This window comes from Molothrus aeneus, chromosome 2 (assembly GCF_037042795.1).
Source record: "Molothrus aeneus isolate 106 chromosome 2, BPBGC_Maene_1.0, whole genome shotgun sequence".
Classification (NCBI taxonomy): domain Eukaryota; kingdom Metazoa; phylum Chordata; class Aves; order Passeriformes; family Icteridae; genus Molothrus; species Molothrus aeneus.
The window spans coordinates 66731331-66754229 of NC_089647.1; the positions used below are offsets into that span (position 1 = coordinate 66731331).

The following is a 22899-nucleotide window of genomic DNA, read 5'->3' on the forward strand; positions in this document are numbered from 1 at the left end:
AATGCCCACTTTACTCAACAATACCCTTTGAAAGTATAGACAAATTAAATGCACAGCTTCTCATTAAAGAAATGTGTTACATTTTAATAGAGTGAAGACGGGGAAAGGAGGAAAACATGGCTTGGAGCCCCAGAGCACTGCACATGATTTCTCCTGGGTATTCTTAATCCTGCTCTGTATGATCTTTGTAGGGGCAATTGTGGGCATATTACCCCTACCTCCTCTCCCTCTTCCTCCTGCCACCACAGTATCAGAGTGGTATCATCTTTTTGGGATGGGACTGAATCACATGGCTGTGTGAAAGCACATGTTTTCCAGGCAAAAGAGTAAATATTAGCACTAAACACAACCAGCAAATGCTGGAAGTAGGTATAGAAAACATCAGAAAGTAACCTGTCCTCATTTCTGACTGGGCTGTAAGTCAGAAATGCTACTTTACTGTTTACAATGATTGAAGTGAGTGTTTCATCCTTCAAGTACGTGCACATTTTAGGTGATTATCATTAGGAGAAATCCTTACTGACACTTATATGGTGATGATGCCTATGGTGCTACTTCATGCTTTTCTACCACATACACATAACCAGACAAAATACAAGCCAAATACTGGCATGAGATTTCTAAAAAATCTCTTAGGAAAATGTTAGGTTTTCTTTTTATAAAGTAGTGATTTAAAAAATAATTGAATAAAACAATTGTGTGGCCAGACTGCTTCTGCTCTGCTGGCAAACCTGCCAGAAACTACAGGCTCCCAACTCTGGGACAAAAGAGCCATTATAGACCAAATATTCACAGGAACTCAAAGCTGCTACCTCATGTTCTGGCAGAAGTCCCTGAAAAAGGTGGTGCTGTGATTTATGTGCCATTCAATGTTGTTTTCAAGACATTCACTGAACTGAAGAAGCACCATTAGAATACATCAAGCACACATCAAAACCCATCTAAATCAACAGTGGCTGAAAATACATCATGTGTTTGACATACAGTAATTGACACGTCATATTTTATTTGACATTTCAAGGACAGTAGTGCCTATTTAAATGGAAACACAGTAATAAAAATATTTTTTACTTGAGCTAACCAAAATCTAATAGGGCATCTTGATGAAGAGCTGTTCATTAAATATCAGAAGAAAAAAAATAATTAAAGCTTTAAAATCTCTAATGACTCAAATTATGAAACACAGAAGAGTCAACTTACAAGAAGATAACTCTACTAAAACATCATTATCTTGGGGGAAAATTCTGGCCACACCGGCTAACAACCTCCTACTGATTGCCATGGAGCCATCGTTTCAGCCATCCCTGTCCACTCCCTTTGCAGCTCTGCCTGGGTTTAGGTTTACAACTAAAACTGCCAGGACTATCAGCATGACAGCTGATACAGAAACATGGATTAACATGGTGGGAGTACAGGGAGCCATGCACACAGCATGGGTCACGCTCTTTTTCCCAGCACAGACAAGACATTGTGAGGTAGCAGAATTTTGAATCACATATGCTTCACCTGACACCTCATCCTCTCTCCTGAAGGCAGCTGCATAGGGACATCACCTGTAATAACAAAGGTCCTACAGGACATCTTGACAGAAGAAAGGGGGATGTAATATAAACCATTCAAGGAGCAGCAGCCACATATGTTACTCTTTACAACAGGACTAGGAGATTCCCTCAAATTTAGCACCCAACAAATTGAGAGCTCACTGTCATAATTTCTTCTTTCCCACTTATAAAGATCACTCACAAAAGGTCCTTACATTCTTTTTTTCTCTTAAATAAACTAAAGGGTTTTTTTTTTTCCCCTCACCATATGTTGTGATGCAAAAGTAAGGTGCTGACAGTTTTTAAACTGAGGGCTAAACTGACTAAATTAATCTGCTGTCACTGCTTTCATCTAATGCATGCTGTACAGTCTTAATTGATTATTTCTTGTTCCATCTTCTCTCCATTTCCAAGACATGAGGTTGCACTGCCCTGAACTGCCGTTCAGTCAAGCCAAATGTATTTAACTCTTTTATTCTGCCCTCTTAGCTATACCCTCTAGCAATCTAAGCAGTTTGCTGCTTCTCTCAGGTTTTATTCAGATTTGTACATGTACTGAATGCAGCACCCTTCCCTGAAATAATGCCACATAACCACCAAATGCAGGCCAGGACCCACGTGCTGTATGTGTAATCTAATGATATTGTGTTGTGTGGATGCCATGTAGGAAAAGCCATTGTAAATGAGGATGGGTGGCCAGCATAAACAGTGAAGCAAGCATGCAGAAACCTAAAATCCCAGTAAATACCTGCTGTGATGCATTCCTCCCCTCCATTTTTTTTTCTTTGTAAGCTCTTACTTCAAAGAATGCAATGAATTTATTAATGAATAAATGTTCAATCTGCCAGAGAATACAAACAAACTAATTTACCTCTTTTTTTAAACTAAGGTCCTCATAAATTCTGAGATGTCTATGCCCAAGTAAGAAAGTAAACAGAAATCTTTTGTTAGTGTAGAAATTTATTAAACCAGAAGCAGGAAAAGGAGATGAGAAGGCACTAATCATGTTAGGCCAGCAAGCAGAGAATTTTAATCCCCCCACAACCCTCAAAAAGTTTTTGGTGAGTCTTTTTAATTGCAGCAACTACAAAGAAAAATAGTATGAGTAATGTGTCATATGTCTAATTCTCCTTTCAAAACTGTGGAGAATTGAGCAAGGTAGAGAAAGATACAGTGCCAGAGTTTCATTTTAGGCTTCAGAATTAAATACAGAGATCAAGTAGTTCAAAGGACATGAAAGAAAAAAGACTTTACGTACTTTGTGAATTTAACTTCTTCTTAATAGTTATGTCTACGCTGCCATAACAAGACAAGAGCATGCTGGGGGAAAATGGAAAAAGACAAAACTACTAACGAATGTGAAGTCATTTTCAAGACTCAAATAGGATAATTCAAAGAATTGAGAACAAAAAGGAAGGGTAACACTATAAAGCAATTTTGACAGCCCTCCTTTTAGAAAGTGGCTGAGCAGATTTATCAAAGTATGTGAAATTCCTGATCCCAAGCTGAACTTCCATGAAAATAGAATCATATTCCTTGCTGTTCATAGGTCAAAGAAATGCTGCCAGCACCAAAGGAAAGGACAAAGAGCACTTTCTGATTTTAAATTAGGGAGTGCTCCATGTATAGACACAAGTGCCTCTATATATCTAGCTAAAATGTGGTCCCTGAGCACAGTGTGTTTACACATTTAATTGACTAAAACCGAGAGGTCAAAGTCTAAATAGCTGAAAATTAAAAGAGTATTCAATGACACAAGTAAAAAGCAGGCTAAGTGAAATATATAGAAAATGGAAATATGCAAACTTACTCAAAATGCTTTTTCTAATTAACAGCTATATCAAGGCTCTGGAAGCAGGATGCACCAGAGATGATTAGACACAATGATCCTGTAATAGGTATCTTTTCTGAAAGCACACACAGAACCAAATGTTAGGACCCAGTATTTCAAGCCAGTAGATGCTGTGCTGAGTCCAGTTCTGCTCTGCTCTACCTGATGTTTGCCCTCTTTCCCCCGGCCCCATCTACAACCCATCAAGGAGAATGAGGCCCTGGTGGTGAGTTCCACCACCCTGCAAGCCATACATCAGGGATGAGCCATTCTCATACATTCAAGTCAGGACAGTCTGGTTGAAATGCCATACTTCTACTCCTACACACATGCAATGGGATCCATCACTTCAGGAACTGGATGAGATGTGCTGCTTTATGCAATGGCTGTGCTATGATGCAGCTTGCTTCCCAATCCTCATGAAAACAGGAGCTTCTGCTTGCCCCACAGCAGGAGAGCACAGGTACCTGGTCTCATCAACAGTGTTTGCTTGCTCCTGCAAGCTCAGAGGTTGGTAGGGCACTGCCTTCATAGGAGAGACTGGCCTTGTGCAAGAGAGGTTCTCTCCCCAGAAGGACCCATCATGGATCTTCCCTCGGGGCTGTGAAACTGGATGATGAGGAGCAGAGGGAGCAGCAAAGGAGACAAAGACAACTGAAGGCATCAAATGTGACAAATGTAACACAGGACAAAATGTGTCTGTCATTGTTCCAGTTCGAGGTGCAAGTCTTCAAGTTGTGCAGACTAAGGTCATTAATTGTAAGTGCAATTATGAGAGGGAAAAGTGTAAGACAACTAAACGAGCAGTTCTTCCCTTTGATCTTTGAGTCCAAAGCCACAGCCTTACTCCAATCAGCTCCACACTGATCTTTTTTGTGCACCTGCACTGCTCCATCTCCCCCATTAAGCTGCCTCCTGTTTGCATGCTAACTTCTCAATATGGTGTTACACAAAGGACTGAGAGGCTGGAGCTGAAGAAAAATCTGAGGGGGAGGGCACAAAGCAGATGAGAAAAGCCCTGCAACATCTCATTGGGGAAAGCCCCTCTGTATACACCCTTTTACACACAGGCTGCCTTTTCATCCATACTCCCAGGATACTCTGCACGCCCTTGCAAAGAATGCCATCAGCTTGGAAAGTACTGAGCAGACTTTTCAAACCAAGCAAGAACAAGCAAAAAGACACTTGTTGGGTTAACAAGTCCTAACAGAGACCACAACTCTCACAGCATCTTTACGCCTACTCTTCCAAATCCAATTTGCTTTCAATGCAACTATGTACAGAAATACAGCCACAGAAGGGTTTAAAATTCAGGTCAAATATTTAGTTGGCCAGAAAGAGGCCATGCCACCACAGAAGCTCATCTTCTAACCACCTTGATTACCTGCTACACACATACTTTCAGGTCTATTGTTATGTTACACAGTTTGGGTTTCAAATGAAAATTTAAAGAAGACTCAAAACACCTCCACAACTCAACTTGGCTATTAGGTGAAGTTTGGAATTCAATACTGTATTATAAAATTCAACATTTCAAAAGATGAAAAAGTAAAACAGGTGTTTCAGCATATCCTAGCGATATCATATCTTGGAATGAAAACTACATCATACTGAATACAATGTTGAAGGGAATGTTTTCAGTCCTAGTTATCTGTACCCAGCTTAGCCAAGATTTTTTGTCAACTCCTCTAATCATGTAATAATTGTATGTCTATTGTAGGTGTATTGTCCTCCTTTTAGCACTATGTTAAGTATCAATTTTCATGTGATGAGAACATTTTAATTGAAATTAATACATTAGATTACATGTAAACAAAAAAGCACTTACTAAAAATAAAAATTACTTTTAGAATTTCCTATTATTACTACTGAAATGAAAAGCAAAGAAAGCGGTTCCATTGCTCTGAGGGGTTTTCCTCTACTATTGTTTTCACATGCATATTACTTGAATGCTACTCCTGAAGAGGCAAACAACGTCAGGTCTTGACTCTAGATGGCAGCAGCCTCCTTTAGATTTTGGTTTCCTCCTTCCCTAGTGTCCTGGTCTTTGTTCCTTATCGCTCCAAACAATCCTATACTTCCTTCTCTTCCCCCAAAATAAAGATTCAGTGCTCCAAGCTGCACAGTTTGGGGAAGGTGACTGGAAGGCATTTTCAGTTAAAGAAATTAGGCCATTCCTGTAGTCAAGGTTCTTCAAAGCATACAGGATAATTGAGGTCTGAAATGGGAAAAAAGAAAGGAAGATTTTTCTTCCCCCGCCCCCTTTTCCTATCAGTCACCTGGAGAAATATTGGAAAATACTGCTTTTTTTAGCTAACAACAGCCCCTCAGAAAGGCAGGGGCAAATGACAAAGAAAAAGGAAAAGAAACACCAAAGAAATGGAACAAAAAGGGGCCATCTCATAATGAATCTGAACTGGGAAAAAAGTCTAACTAAACAATATGGCTTTAAAGCACTGAACAATTGTACAAATCTCTCTCTTTGGACATGGTATACTGACACTATGCTGGTGCAGTCTACTAGATGAGCCAAGGCCACTTTATGTATCATAAAACTTAACACACAAAGAAAGCTACTGCTCAAGGAAAAACACCTTGTCTGAATGCCTCTCCTTTTCTCCTAATATTTACCTTTAGCTCTGGCACTCAGCCACCAGTATTGGGCAGTATGTCCTTGCCCCATCCTGTTGCTAGTGTCTTCCCCACAATGGGTTTAGTTTGGATACTGTAACTCCACCAGCTCGTTATTCACATGCCCATTGATATGATCACAACTCCAATGAAACACATGAATACCTTAAACAGAGATTTCCAGAGGTTCATGTATGCATAATTCCCTAACATTCGTAAACTGCTGCAATTAGAGCTGATTCTGTGAGCCCTAGAGCACACAAGACACTTTATTTGGGCAAACAATCTCAGTTCAGCTGGATCAGACCCCTCTGTGCAGTTTCCCATAAATGTGTTGTAAAAACCAAGCTACTAGACTTTAAGTTCACAGAATTTCAGAATTAAGTTCACAGTTATCAGAATTTTGAGGATTCCCACATACATGGTATGGCCATGGTTGGGACACACAGAGATATCAGAAAGCACTCAGGGAACAGACTTTTGGAATAGTTACAGATGGAAGGCACTTATTGTGCTGCTCTAGAGCATCAACATGTTATGTGTGGGCTATTTTCAAAACTCTAACCCTAACCCTCTCCACCCCAAGCCACAGACACCTCTAATGGTATGGAGAAGCAGGTTAGGGAGCTAACATGTGCCAGTGCCCTCCCTGGCATGATTCACCACAACTCAGCTGAACTTGGGTACCCACACAAGACAAGTGGCAAATACCCACGACTAGGGACAGAGACTGGACTCTGCCTGTTAGATTTGCCCATTCATCTGTGCAACCAGGTTATCCCTGCTGCTTTTGGGAAAGGAACTAACATCACCAAGTTATGTCACTGCTAAAGGGCTCAAATGTTAAATCAACAAATGAAGACTTCCACTCACATATATTTCAAAACTTGACTTCCTTGTCACATCACAGCTGAAGCATCTCAGACACAGAGTGTCTTCTAGAGGACCACACTCACGCCATCCCAAAGCTTTTTAAGGAGCAAACCCCTACTACCCAACACTGTCAGAAATAGTTCTGTGTTGTGTGTGGGCAAAAAACCCTGAAACTGGTGGATTTAAACCTTAAATTCTGCAATTGGATCCAAATGGTCAAACTTGTGTCATTGTGGGACCCCACGAAAATGAAAGGCATTCTCTGAAGGTGCAAGGCTTGCTTGCATGCCTGTACTTGCACCACCAGGATCAAAATCTTTGCTTTTGGGTCTAACACAATTACAATTCAGAAATGGCAACTGAACCATGGCCACTTTCAAAACTGCATCTCAAGGGCCCAACACAATTTATGAGAGCAGCAGAAATCACCAGTGGTCTCATCCTTAGGACTACAGTAATAAACAATTCATTTTCGTGCTACCAGAAAGAGCAAAAAGAGAGCAAACAAAGCAGTAAACCTGCATCTTCCCTTTACTCTCAATTATTATCAGGTTTATCTATAATTCATTGGTTTTACTATGAGAATCAACATAAAATCTGTTGAACAGACTTCAGATTTATGAATTTATTTTCTCAATACCCAAGTGAGGCTGATGGACAATGTTACTACCATTTTTCAGAGAAAGCAATGACTTACAGAATAATTAACGGCCCAATTTTTTTTCTTCTATCTTCTTTCTTTCTTTGTATTCTTTTTTACAATAGAAATATAGAATGGAATGGAAAATATGGGTGATTAGGGCATCCTTAAAAATGAGAAATCTATGCTAACCAGGGTGGCATTTGGCAGATAAGAAATCCTTAGTCACAATCCCATATACTTCCTGAATGTAAAGGTGTGTTTGATTCAAGATAATTTATCTTTCAAACTCCGTTTTTCTAGCCTTCACTGGGTGCTCAGTTTAGGATTAGAACTCACATAATAATTTTCAAAGAGGGAGGTTTTTTTTCTCCAGGATGATATCTTTACATCTCCATTTGTTATGTTCTCTTCAAAACTCATTCTTTTTTTCTGTTTCAACTTAGTTTAGTAGTTTGCTTAGACTCCTTTGATGGCCAAAGGAAAAACAGACCCAGGGAGACACTGACAATCCTTGGGATAATTCACCACATTTGTCTTAGACATAAATGCTTTCAAATGGGATGGAAAAGTCCACCTCTCTCCAGTAAATGCAGAATGAACTCTTCTCATCAAAGCAGTCATACCAAGAGAAGCACCTAATATTTATTTATCTATTCATGGCAGTATCTTTAGCTGCTATGCTGAAGGCAACAGGTGACACTGGGAAATCATGGTAACTATTTTCACACAGGTGATAAAAAAAGGTGGGGATTTGCAAAATATTGTTAAGAACAGAGAAAACGGAATGGAAAAAAAAGGAGACTTATTTGGTTTAGAAGCTGTTTGATTGCTCAACAAATTGCTAAGTCATTTGCCTACTTATATTTACATATGTGTGCATTTATGAAAATACAGTCTGAGTGAGGCACAGTGGAAGGTGTCTGGAGGCAACACATGGCATGCTGATACACTCTTGACTTTAATGTATCAGACTTGTAATGAGGGACTAATTTGGTTCTAAGCACTAGCTTGGCAGAAACAAAATACTTATAGACTATTAATAGAGAAACTTCTCACAGAAGCTGTGACCTTTATGACTTAGCATGGTTTACAGCCCTACCTCTGTTACAATTAAGCAGAGCCTTACTGCAAAGCAACAGATTTCTGCCTTTTTTTTTTTTCTCCTCCAGTTGTAAGGAAAGGACTGCTAAAGTAGAGCTACTGTTTAGTACACATCCTGATGCAAATCCCTTCTGCAGTATGGAGGTGTACTGAAACACAGCAGGTTTGTGGTGCTCTGAACAATGTTCCCTAATGTCCTGCGAACATCTACCCTCAACAGCCACCCTAAGCTGAAGGCCTAAGGAGATTTAAAGACAATGATCCCTAAAAAAAAATTAATAACTAGAAAATATTATCAGTCACAATGTTATTGTGGAATTGGGGGAAGGGGTTAGAAGTTTATTGAAGAGATTACTTCTTTCACTTCCAAGTCAGACATATGTAGTAAGTTTCTAATGACTTTGAGTATAATTAAACATTTCAAATCAGTATTGCAAATGCCTGATGGAAAAGAGTCATGAAACACATCAGAGAGGACAGTCCATTTACTATTTCAGCCTTTATTTGCCAAGCCATTTGTCAACAAGAATACTGGTTGTTAAGGTCACTGAGACTGGAAGAGCCAGGGAAAAAATATATCAGGACCATTTTTAACACAAGTGATGCAAGTCTATAACTCAGGAAAATATGTAATGCAAAATACACATTATCATTTTTTAAACACACTAAATAAAGTTTTTTTAAATCGTAAAAGATTCATCCAACTCCATCTGCTAACTTCTGTAGTTCACAGCAGCAAAAAGCATCAGTGAAAGTAAGTATAAAAGCACAGGTGCATGAGATTAAAAAACAAAAACCAAAAGAAATAAAATAATGCAAAAAGACAACAAATTAGTTCCAGAAATACAAGCTAAAGAGATATTTGGAAATAATTACACAAATAGGCACAGTAATCCTAGTTCTTCCTGGCACTGCAGAAATGAGGAGCTCTACAGGGATATGCCAAGAGGTCAAGCAGCTGAACAAGCAATGAGCATAATTTTGCTATACCTAAAACAATAACTGAACAAACCACCATCTCTTCAGAAGTAAAATGTGAGAGCAGCTAAATGACTGGTATTTCTGCAGTTTTATGTTTTGTAACTAGTTGTGCCAGAAGAAGTGATGTTCCCAATGTTATGAGTGACAGAGCAGTTCATGGTAAGCATGTTTCTTTAATTTATCCTAGTCTTAGTAACAGATTCAGACGATGGCAGATCTAGGATTAATTTGGTCTCAAGAAGAGAGTGCAGAGTGGAAAAGGCTCCCCAGGAAAATGATTTCAGTCACCTCTTTGACAGCTGGCCCACAGCCATGTTACCCTGTGAATGCCAAACTTGTGAGATAACTGAGGGGAGATAGTAGAGCTCTGCACAGCCAAGAATGTAATGATAGGAAGTGGTTATTCACTATTTTTTTCAAAGAACTGGGGACCTAAATTGAACAGAGGGAAGAACTTCTTTATTTCTTTCACATAGCACACACTTAGAGCTCACTGCCACTGTATACAGTAGGGGCCAAGAATATAGATGAGCTCAAATGAGGATTAGACAAGTTCACAAAGGGCAGGGCCATATATGGATATTAAACGTAAGGGTCAAGTAATAACCTCAGAAGCTGAGAGGCAGAAACTACTATTTTTTTTAATGCTGTAAGGTAGAAGATGGATAGAGAAAGGGGACTCAGGTGTTCCAGAAGAATAATCACTCTATCACAACCTTGTTTCTCTGCTCTTTTAGTAAACACTAACCAGGTTACTGGGTTCACTTGGACATCAGTGGGAAGGATTTTAGACTTTGGTCAGTTGTTTCTACACACACACACTAGTGAAACTTGCCCTTTTGAAACCACCTTTTACATGCCAGCTTTAGTGAAGGACTCCCATATCAGAGGAGTAGGTTTGCTAGCTCTTATGCCAACAGGACTAGGAGGACCTTCACACTACTTAGGTGCTTACAAAATACATGACAGCTTTAAAATGACAGCTTTAAAAACAGCAGACCAAAGGAAACATGCTCATCAGAAAGGAGAAGGTTCAACTTGCAATACCAGGTTGTCATTTTATGCAAGGCAGGGCTGTTCACTGTACATTGTCCATTGTTTTGTTCATGTCCAACCAGATGACAAGCTGATGAGCATCATACCACTTCTTATTCAAGCACATTTCACAGGCCAAGAAGGACAGGCCAGCAATCTTCTCAGTATCATCTAGCCCAGGAAACAGGTGTAGGGAGTATGAAGAAATATCTAAGGGCATGGGAAAGTGAAATATCTAAGGGCATGGGGAAGTGGCGAGTGGGCTTCTCAGTCTCACTGAGATAGGCGAGAGGAAGGGTAAGGAACCACTGCCAAGGCAAAAGGGGAAGGGACAGCAGCAAAAAAAAAAAAAAAACAAAACAAAAAAAAAAAAAACAACATGTAGGCTATGTAGGCTGCTGAGGTTCCTGAAAACATACTTTAAATGGCAAGAGGAAATCTGAAAGGTTGAGAAGTGGCAGAGATTTCAACAGCTAGCTCAAAAGAGCAAGTCTCCTTCCTTGATCTCACTTTTGGGACAAGTACCTCCAAAAACACTCCTGTTCTCAGAACAGGGTATCTTAGCTACTTTCCTTCACCAGGTCTGGTGGTAGAAGTAACAATAGCATGAAAACTACTTTAATTTTCTCCATTGAAATCACTGTAGTGTTTAGTGCTCATACCAGGCTCAGACACAACAGTGTTTAATGATATTACCATGACACAGTGATAGAGAGGGTGGATAAAAACCTAAAAAAAAAAGAAATCAAAAACCCCTCCACAAAATTGCTTGACAAGTAATTTTTATGAAATGAAAATAATTTACACAGCAGTTTTACAGAAAAAGGGAATTATGCCATTAATCAGCACTGCTGGATAATTACACTGTACATGAGGCCTTGCTTTTAGAGAAAAAATATAAGCTAATAAAGACAGTCAGACGATCGGTAATGGCAGGGCTTTTGGGAGATACCAGAGACACAAAGCTTAATAATTTACCACTAAGGAGTATAATGACTGAGAAACCAAATTATTTTAAGTTTACATTAATTTTCCACCCAATTACATATTTAACATTAAATCCAAAAGCTAGAGAATTCCCCTCAGCTGTGAACAACCACAGCAACAATGAGAAAGCCAAGGGGATGTGATCTCGAACATGACTGGACTCTGAATGTATCCTTCCAACTGCTGTGTACATCCTTAATATTCAGAGGTCTGCTCGAGAATTAAAGCCAGTTCACACTTCCCTCCAGTTACTGCCGGTTCAAATAAGGTCTCTCCCTAATACAGTCAGCTGCAGTCAATCAATTTTCTTTGTGGTGTCTCTTTGCACCTCCCAAGCACCAGCAGCAGATGGCTCAGCCTGGCTGTCTCACTGCCACATTTGTAAGGGAGAAACCAGTGAAAAGTTGAACAACATTGAATTAACAATGAAAATGAGGACTGGAGTGTAATGAGAATGTTTCACTACCTTTGCATCGTAAGCAATTTAGCCCTGATTATTACTGACCTCTGGCAATACTGCATCCAAGTAAAATGTGCCATTCTAAAAAGCAGGGATATACTGGAAGGCAGACATTGCTTCTGAGTGTACTCATAAATAAACCAGAGCATATCCCTTCCTGTGTTAGAGGCTTACCTTACAGCTGAGTTATCAGCATTCAGCAGTCCCTCCCTACTTTGTGTCCGTGCAACAAACAACACAACTTGGTATAATACACCTGGAAAATTATAATAATAGTAATAATAATAATAATTATTATTATTATTATCACTTATGTGGCACCCAAAAGAGCATTAGGTACTTCACAAAGTAGTTAAAAAGACAAACTATGTGCTACAAAGGGCTAATACTCGCTGAAACAGTAGAACTACACAGGGCGGAAAAACAGGAGGAGGTGGTATAACAGGAGGAAGTATACAGGTTACAGGAATAACATTAGGCAGTTACTAATCTGGGGGACATGAGGTTCAGTGCATGCTGCCTCTTCTTATTCCACACTGAGTTCACAGGAATCCCTGTGACAGGACATTTTGTTACTGTGCTTTCCAAATCCACTGATTTTTTCTGGAAGTGTTGTTAGCTTGCATGCTAATCTTAATCTTTTTGTCTTTGAAGGTGTTACAAGCTGAAAGCAGATACATTTAAAAGTTTTGCAGTTCCAAAGTAAATATGCCTATTAAGGATTCAGCGGCAGCAGGCATGGATTTTGAAACTTTCACTGGTTTTACGGTGATGGCACAATAGAGCCCGTGACTTTGGCCAAGCTGCAGTAGGCACAAAGATGCACAGGAGCAGCTCTTTGCCCTACACACTGCATAGTGCACCAACATCCCACACTGAGGGGCTCTGCACACTTAGGGACCCTGCACACCACTAAGTGCAGCTGAATGTGTAGTCTATTGCCACTGAAGTGCTATGGTGCTGTGTGAGCCTGCCCCTGCTGTGCACCTTGGTGTCCCAAGAGCTCTTCCCTCTCTCCTGCCAGAGGGATCACAGCATCCTTCACGTGCTGAGCACACTGGGGTCAGCCCAGGGAGCAGGCAGAATAGAAGGAAGGTGAATTAAAAAAACTGACCAGGAAAAACTACAGTGCTCATTATCAGATCCATCTACCCATACTAAAACAATGGCCACACAGTTCCCTGCACTCTGGGCAACCACATTCCATCCAGAACAAAGCATGCTGCTGGCGCCTCCAGAATATTAATAATAGTAAGGTATGTACTGCAGCAGGAGGGAGAACCACAAGGGGTAGCGCTCCATGGGGCTGGCATAAGGAACGGATCTGCTTCAGGCTGCCTGCCAAAGGCACTGGAAAACTTGACTTTTCAGAGGCTGCCCAAAGATGCTTTTCTCCTGCCTGCAGGACTCTTTGGAGGGTTTTGCCCAGACCAGGCTGTACTGTAGCCAAATGCAGGTGGGAAGTATCCCTGCTCTGCTCACTCTCCAGCCTCTCCAACTGGTACTGCTGCTTCCTGATGGAACAGTCACCAGGATCCCTCAGCACCCTACAGATAAAAGCTTCTGGTTCCATGACATCCTGCCATGCACATGGGGCTTTTTAGAGGTCACTAGAGGCACGGGTGAGTATCTTAGAAAGAAATCACACTCCCTAGTCCTACAACCCAAGGGGAAGCAAGTCACAATGGAGGCTGCCAGAGGGACTATTCAGGTTTGCCCAGGACCCACTGCAAATGCAGGGATTACAATGGTCTCCCAAGACACAGAGGGGAGAAGAGAAAAATTCACAAAATGCTGACAGAAACACCTCACTCCTTGCTAACAGCCTCTTATACCAGAAGTTTTGGTATGGGGCAAAAGCAGCAAACCAGCATGGAGAAAGGAAGGGACACAAGGGGGAAAAAATATTGAGATGCCAGTGTCCATTGCACAAATGCAATGGTGCAGCCTTTAGCATGGGGAGACATGTCCAAGGGAAGTGTGTATTCATGAACAATCTGCTGCCAGTTCAGGTCCTGCAGCACCCTTAGGCTTGCACACACACACACACACAACACATCCCTGAGATGCAATGTATCTCCCACTTCCTTCCCCATCAGATGGCTGACAAACTGCAGAACAACACAAAGAAAAACCACTGCTGGCTTAGTCAAAAGGATTGCAGACAGATAGCTGCTAGAAGCATTACTAAATATGTTGATGTTTCATAACAGTTTGATCTCACTGCTGTTTGTGTTTCTGGTTTGTGTACAGCAGGAACAGCCAGTCAAGGTGATGCATTTGCTGTGCAGATCTGCTGCAGCACAGTTTCACCGGTGGAACCGATCCAGGCTTCACAGTTCCCTGCTACCCACAGCTTCCCCTTGCTCTGGGAATGTGCTGTGGTGTACTGAGAGAGCCCAGCTCCCTACAGAAGTGCACACAGAAAACTTAAACCTTGCCTACATGAAACTTTCAGCTTTCAAACTACTAGCAGTGAGTCCACAGGTGAAAGAAACAACTTGGCTTCCATATGTACTGAGCAGAAAGAATTTGAGATACCATCTATTTTTCAAAGGATTAAAGCTAACATGTATCTATCTCAAAACATCAGCCTGCCTCACAAATACAAACATGCAGTTATAGTTTTCAGGGATACATTATCTCACATCATGGTATATGCCAAGGGATTAACCTAAGCCTTGGAGGTATGATTTAAAACTGATTTTGATAAGCCACTGACACCTACTAAATATAACTTTGTTTTCATAGGAAAAAAAAGTTCTTTAGGAGTTTCTTCTGAAAAAAATAGCTCTTTGAGGCAATCCTGAGGGTTCCTGGAATTTTTTCACATGTTCCAAAAATCATCCTTGTGAAACCCTGCACAGTCATGCCTCCCATCAGTGCTGCCCAGAGAATGCAGAGCTTGTATGGCTCCTGCTCCAGGTGCCCCCAAGCCCTACAGCTTGAGGTAGGTCCTTCCCAACCAGAGTTAACTCTCTGTGCCCAAGTAATTTCCATGTGACTTTGCAAGCTACTCCTTGAAGAGAAAAGCTTAACTAAATGATCACCTCATTCTAAACTAGTTCCTGTACATATAAGAATTCCTGTGAGCATAACACTGAAATTTACTGAAATGCTTACTTTCTTGCACTGGTCGATGGAGTGCATGTTACTTTACAGAAGCTAATACAACTCTGTCCCCGTTCCTTACAAAGGACCAGCCACAGTTTCTCCCCAAGAGGGAGCACATCTCTGCACTTACACAGCCTATATTCTTCCAGGACTCTTTATTACCATTTTCCCTACAGCTGATCTGCTCTGCACAGATTTTCTGCTCAGTATGAGGGGCTGGGGAGGGGGGCATTAATTATACAGCAAGATGGAGCAGAGCCAGGCAGCCCCTCTGGTGCACTGTCTCCTCCATGCACAGCCTTCTTCCTGCTGCTTTGCAGCTACAAGGATCACCTGTTGGTCTTGGCACCTTCCCAAGCTGGGGCCTAGCGGAAATGACAGAATCAGCTAGAAATGAAAGCCAGCTCCTATTCCAGCAACCCAAATGAGGGAAATACAAAAACAGATGATGGCAACGTGATCTAGCTGCTGCACGTGAGAGACAAGAGGGGGGTGGGGTAGAGGGGATAGATAAAGGGGTAAATGTTAGACAAAAACCCCAAAACAAATAAAAAAGCCAGAAAACCTCCAAAACCACTAAAAGGAAGCTTTTTTCCTGCTATAGTTCTCTTTTCATATTCAGCACAGCAAAAACATTAGGAGAGTTTTTCTCCATCTGAACACCTGCCAACAGGGAAAACTAGCTACCTTGTTCCTGCTCCTGCTGGAGTTGTCAGATGTTTCCATCTCCCAAATGAGAGATGTCAAAGGGATATTCAGGTACACAGCACAAACAACCTGCCTTTTTCAGGCCAGCTCCTCTCTGTACTGCACGGTGACACACAAGCTGTTCCAAGAGCTGTGTAAGGAATTCCCTTCTTCCACACTAGTGCTCAGCAAAACCTTTTACTTGATGTTTGGGTGAGATGCAATGCTGTGTAGCAGGAAGATTAAACATTACTCGCCTCTCATTTTGATCTTCTGGGCAGAAAAAGCAGATAAGTAATCCAACAGAAAAGGTAACCATCACTAACTATTTAAAACAGAGCAATGCTGCCTTTAAAATGATAAAAATACAAGCTAATTGCACACTGCATTTCCATATCTAAGTAGTTTCAAATGAGCCCTTGAAATCCATATTTACTCAAAGCAGTAACCATCCTAACATCCTAGATCTCTCATCAAATTTCTCTGAACCCTTGAGTTGAGTGACACCATATCTATTTACTCTCTCCAATACCTTAGCAGGCTTTAAAATGAACTTTAAACATTTTTTTAACCCAATAGTTTTTAGAAACCATAACAATAAAAGCAGGAAAAACCTAATTCTTAAAAGGAAGTTTATTTCCTCTCCAAGAGCAATGGAATGGGTCCCTAGAGCTCCCTTCTTCCTGAGAAAACACTCTATGAATAATCAATGTAGAGTCCAATTCCTCAACAAGCACCGAGCCTTTAAACACACCCAGCATTCAGCAGTCTCTGTGACTCTGGCCTTTAAACTGTAACACTCTTTGCCTTTCTCTCCCTGGTTTCCCAAGCATTCTTTATTCTTTTCTTTCCAGCAACTAGGTAGGTAAGCAGAAGCAAAATTTGAGCAGTGGGAGCAAGCTGGGGCTAATTTGCACCTTATGAATTATTCAGGCCCTCCTGATTCCTGCACCTGCACTGAGGCAGGAAGCTTGCGAGGAACAGTCATTACTCTTCTCTTGGGTTTGCACAAGCTTGGTTACTGCTCAGACACTTTGTTCTGTAACCAAGGGCTTCAGGTCTTGTACTAAGCAATAGGAATGGGAGAAAAAAAAAATAACTGCATGCTGTCAACCCCCCTCTCCTGCCTCAAACCCAGGATAATAATTCAATGCTGTTGTGAGACAAATGAATTGTAGGGTGTATGGACTGATGCTGAATTTATCTTACATATGCTAATCCAGATCAGAGCATCAGGAGAGAAAGAGCAAATGGGTGCTTGAGTTGGTCTTGTCAGACATTTACTCAGCTGCATTAAATTGCACATTTAAACTTCTCCCTAGCTCAGTAGGGAATATTTCACGTGCATCAAGTATTTCACAAGCTAACCTGATCATTAAGGCATCCTTCTCCCCAGATACACCACAAATAAATTCTCTGCCTGGCATTCTGGCTGACATAAGGGCTGCTAACAGTTTAATACTATTGGAAAAGCCTATATTGTGTTTGCAACAGGGTGGATTTAACAAGCAAACAGGTCTTTTTCATCTCTATCTACTATTATCTTGATAAACAGAATGTGACACCTAACTGCAATTCCAGATACAACCCATGAATCTAGAGAGCCATTAGGAACACTTGCAGAGAGGAGATACAAGCCAATTAGCACTATGAACATTTTAAGATAATGGTATGTTTTTGAGCTAATATGCTAAGGCAAACAGATCTAAAAGTATTACACAAATTCAAAGCAGCAAACACCATCTTTACTGTATCTCATGTCCACAATTGCACTGAGTATCATTAGGTCTTGTCCTTTGTTAACATTGCTGTTCCCAACAAGTTCTCCAGTTAAAAGCTCGTCTCATTAATCCCAAGCAGCTAAGCATCATGCTTTGATTGATTCAGTAAAACAGATCTGTGGTAACTGATAATGAAACCTCTTTAATCCCCTCTTCTAAAAACACCAAGTCAAACACAAGCGGTGAGCATTCAGAAAGGTACAGTCAATCCTTATCAAATCTTTGCTTTTCTTCTTTCTATGCCTAAGGAAGTTAATGCATTTTCCTGTCGATGCAGGCCGTGTGATTGGTCCTCTGCTTCTCTTATCGCATTCCGATCCAACAATAGGTACTCTGGCGCTTTTTTAAGGTATTTTAATCGAGCATGTAAACACGTTTTATTCTTTGATGCTCTTTCATTCAGCATCATTAATCCCCAGCATGAAATCAATAGACTTAAAACATTTAATCACGTCAAAACGCAACATACAAATCCACAAATGACTTCAGTTCATCACACACACTGAATAGCTTGCAAATTGGAAACTATGCCTTCTTTTTGCCTTGGGAATCAGTAAACCCTAAGCTAGTCTTCCACTGAAGCAAACAGATCCTTTCTCCAAGAATCTGCCATTAGGCAAAAAAAAAAAAAAAAAAAATTGATAAACAAAACATGGGGTTTTCTGTTTGCTCTGTCATCTTTTTTTATCCCTTACAGTCTCACTGGCCTTATGAGAAACCCTTGTTTTACTGCAATCTCTTGACAGTATGCATGTTCAAAAAAAGTTTAAAAACAATTACAGTAACTGGGTTACAGAATGTACTGGAGGTAGGTGTAAGAGAATGGAAAAACATCTTTGTGGTTGCTTGCTTTCCCTTTTTAACAGCATACATTGTTTCTCTGCTTGACTAGAATGCAAAAGGGACAATAATCCTAGGCACTTAAAAAAAAGGAAAAGAGAATAAGCTCAACCTTATATATGATTATTATTTCCAAAGCCTGTAGGACACAGAAAGTGACAAGAATCACTTTGATGGGGCAAAAGTTGTGGCTGAGATGAAAAAAGGGCAGAAACAGGTAAATAGACAAAAGAAATAGTCTAGGTAATGGAATAATATCTTTAATTCTACTACATTAAAAAGCACTGAAAGCTTGCTAATTTCAAAGAAGAAAATCCACTTTGGAAAGTGGTGAAGTGTGAGAATGGGCATGCTGAAACCCTGATATGGGAGGCAGACACCAAAAAGCCTGCCTAGATCCATGACCCCATCCCACCCACTGTCCCATGAAGAGTCCTACACAGCCTCCCCCAAACCCATGAGGTCCTTCACTATTAGGATGGAGCTTCTCTGGGTACCAACCACTAGGCACATGTCCACACAGACTCATTCTGGCAGCTGCCCATTTTCCACCTACAGGCAGAGCCCTGTCCTGAACTTTGCCTGTGCTGTGTGAAGAAGCCCCAAAAGGCAGGCAGAGTGCTGATGGTGGTGGCACTGGCAAGGTGCTGTACTGTAGCCCTGCAGTCAGGTAATTCACCCAGAGAAGGAGCACCACCCCAGCAATAATCTAGCTATACAGATGCAGGACCTTCTGCCCAAGTGTCCATGGAAGTGAGGCTACTCTGTAATCAGGAATGCAAGATCCACAAGGCTAAAAGGTTGGGCAGAAAAGGGGGATCCTGGCTCCATACTGGAAATCTGGACACTAAGCATCTAGAGAGGAACAGTGAAAGGTCTGTTTCAGTATCCATAGCTGTTTCTGGCCCGATGTTGCTTCAGGAAAGGGAGCCTACAGTCCCAGTCCTGTCCATGCTCAGGCAAGGATACAGATTCTTCTTACCCACTCTCCTTCCCCATCCCATAACTTCTGTGTTCCTGTTTATACAGCTGCCCATATTCAGCAAGAAGGGAGATGACACTCCACTGCTCCCCTTGTATCTTATCTGATTAGGCCTGCACCAAGGATCCCAATGAGGCCAGCTTGTGCTCAGAACCTACACCTCAGGTCTCCCAGTCTGTTGATGAGCTAATTAATGAAGCTCATCTGCAAAAGTGGCAAAATTGCTGCTGCTGCTGCCAGTTTGCTTGACAAAAGACTCATCTCTCCTCCATTATAATCCAGAAAGGGCTACAGAGTGTACCTCTGAGGGAAAACGATGCTTTTATTTCCTAGTGGTTCTCTATACAGTCCATAATGATTGATCTGATGTAACTGGGCTGTGTTTCCAGAGAAGCACGTACATTCCCTAGGCCACTAAAGTATACACCTAAACTAGATGGGTAAGGGCTCCTTTTTGGTTGTTCCTGGGACATTGAATTCCCTCTAGTGACTATAATGAGGAATTCAAGTGCTTTTCCTCAGAGGTCAGCTCAACACGCAAAGCTTAACCTTAATATACAGGTAGAAGTTTCATTGCACAACGAAGCACAAGTGCTACTCATTCAAGCATTAAAAAAGTTTTCTGAGAGTGTAACAGAGGTATCAGTGCCTCTAGTGTAGCACAACATAGTCCCACTCTAGTTGAGAGAGGGAATGAAAATTTCATAATAGGTATGACTAATCTAAATTTTACTGTAAGTATACAGAGTATAAGTGACCTCTTGATTTTGCAGTTTTTCCATTGAAAGTAATGTTTATGCACTGAGCTGCATGAAGGAAAATATGTAGATTAGGGAATTGCTTCAAATGCTTTGCCTATCCTAGATGCATTAATTTTTCATTACCTCATTTATGGAAAAAAAAAAAACAAACCCAAAAAACAAAACAACAACAAACTAAGAAAAAAAGCCCAATAAAAACCTGAAGTAAAACTAAAATGTGAAATGAGGACATTCCAAATCCAGCAAAGAGAAGATCAAGCATTTTCTGCTGGCAGTGCACTTAATTATTACCAGTAACTTCCTATTTATTATCATCATCATCATCATCATTATTCTTTATCCTTCCTTTAAAAATGATCCAGACTACCTCTGCAAATGTGTGGGGTTTTTTTTTTCTGTTTGACAGATGCTAGATTCACTTTTGGCTGAAAGAAATCAAAATTTAGACACAAGAAATACATCCTTTAAAGCCTGTGCTCTTCAGTTAACAATTTGGTTCTGGAGATGAATTGCAAGTAGAGACTTGGGCCTAAACAATCTTACTAACTAATGGGAATGCTAACAAGTAAAGCAGTGTACTCTGCACTGCAATGCTTATTTTCTCTTTGAACTCATGACAAATGAGAAGGACTGCTTCGAATTAGTCTTACAAATGTCAGCAATACAACAGAACACTGCAAATGTTCGTCTTTGAACAGTGGAGAGTCAAAGCGAACTGAGGTGAAAATGGTGTCCAGCAGAGCAATTCAGATCAGGAAAGCCATCCAACTCCAAAGCAGCTTGACCTGAACACAGCCCCAGAGGCAGTGCCACAGCTGCCAGCTAGACAGTAGCCAAGAAGTTAGCAGAGGTGCAAGCCAAGAAGCCAGCCATGAGCCCATGTGCCAATGCAGGGAAGCTGTATTCCAGAATTTGGCATCTGGGTCCTCCAGCTGCCAAACATCTCCCATCTGGCTGAGCCTGTGGACGAGGTGTTAAAAAGAAGATCAGGGAAGATTATACAAGAGCTAAAGCAGTACCCTTAGCAAGACAGCAAAGATGAAGAGGCACATTGTGCCCCCAACATGTGAAACTCATACACATTATCACTTTGTTCCCAGTGGATCAGAGGAGGCAGTCTGGACAAAACGCTCCACGTTTTAGAGGAAATTAACAGTTAGATGTGCATGAACTGAGGCAACTGTCCCAGCCTCTGGCCATCCACAGAGGTCAGCAGATGCAGATTTGCGTGGAATTGGTTTGGAGTAAAACTTGCAACTTTTAGTAGATTTGATGAACCCAATAAGAAAAATTAGAAAAAAAAACCTACAAAAATGTTTCTTCAAGACTTTGTGATCCTGTGATTCTGTTCCTCCGTCATCACAAAGAAATTGAAGTATCAAATTCTGTACTTTCCTAACTGGAATACCATATTTCTTGGTGTAATTTTATGAAAGGATAACCTTCTTGCAATTTAGTGGAAAAAGATAAGTTTAGTAATACCAAGTTGAAAAATACCCAAAACTGGGTAGGCATGAAATTTAATTCAAATGAAATATATCCACGTATGTAGCTGCATTTAACTGCAGCAGAATTCACTTCTGACAAGCATTTACTGTTCCCAAACTCCAGCAGTGCCATACCCCAAGAAGAGGGACCAGCTGTGGGGAAGACTCCTAGCACTGTCAGCAGTTTCAAGTGCACCATAAGCATTCATATTTTCAAATAATGCACCGACTTTGATGTTAATCTAATTGATCTTACTTCCACCTTTCAATCTACAGGTCTACCAAATGAGGTTTGACAGATGTGTCTTCTTGATCAATTAGGTTCTTTATTTTAAAAACACGTAACCCCCCCCCCCCCCCCCCAGCTCTTTTCCAAATTTCTGCTTTCATTAGAACCTATATGTCTTGCCAAATGTTACCTTTCGGTCTCATCTCGCTCCAGCCAGAGCATACCAACTTTCAGCAGTTTAGAACTGCTGCATGAGATGACTTAGCCATCTTCCTCTACATCTAACCATGCATGTTTTTCAGAGGGCCTCATGAGTAGGATCTCATATTCATTACTACGGTATGTAAATACCAAGTAAATTCATGAGGGATTTTTAAAGCAAAATACTGACAACATCAACAAAGACCAAAAAATTAACAACATAAGTGTCCTTCTTGAAAATGCTTCTTGCAGAATAGATGCCAACATGCAAAATGTTATATAGTTAATTTAATGCCAACTAAAGAAGGCTGCATTAAAAACTGTATCTGAATTATGCATATGTTTTAGAAACACAACATTTTGAGAGACTAGTAGGCTCGTCAGAATAATTCCTGACATTGCACTGATAATACAATCAGATCAAAGAACATTCTAGGGATTTTTAAAAATAAATGTATCGTTTCAATTTCATAGTAAAGGAAACCTTAAAAGATTTTTATTAGCTCTAACAGAGAAATTGCTCTTGCTGCTACTTTGAAAATGTTCAAGTAATAAGATCCTGCAAATTTTTAATATAAATATACCAGTTGTAGTACAATTAACTGCAAATTGGAGATAGGAGTAGTCTTGAGGAATGACTTCTGTATTTGACTACTCATTAGCAATTTGAAAGTGTAATTGCTCTTAAACATGCTTTCTTCCTAATTTTATTATGAAGCTTAGCGGTACTTATA

General features: G+C 40.6%; 1 protein-coding gene across 1 annotated transcript in view; it reads right to left on the reverse strand.

Moving 5' to 3' along the window:
- The window catches only part of KLF12 (KLF transcription factor 12), a 228388-nt gene that overhangs the window by 36379 nt on the left and 169110 nt on the right, over nt 1-22899 (reverse strand). The gene's annotated exons all lie outside the window — the stretch shown is intronic.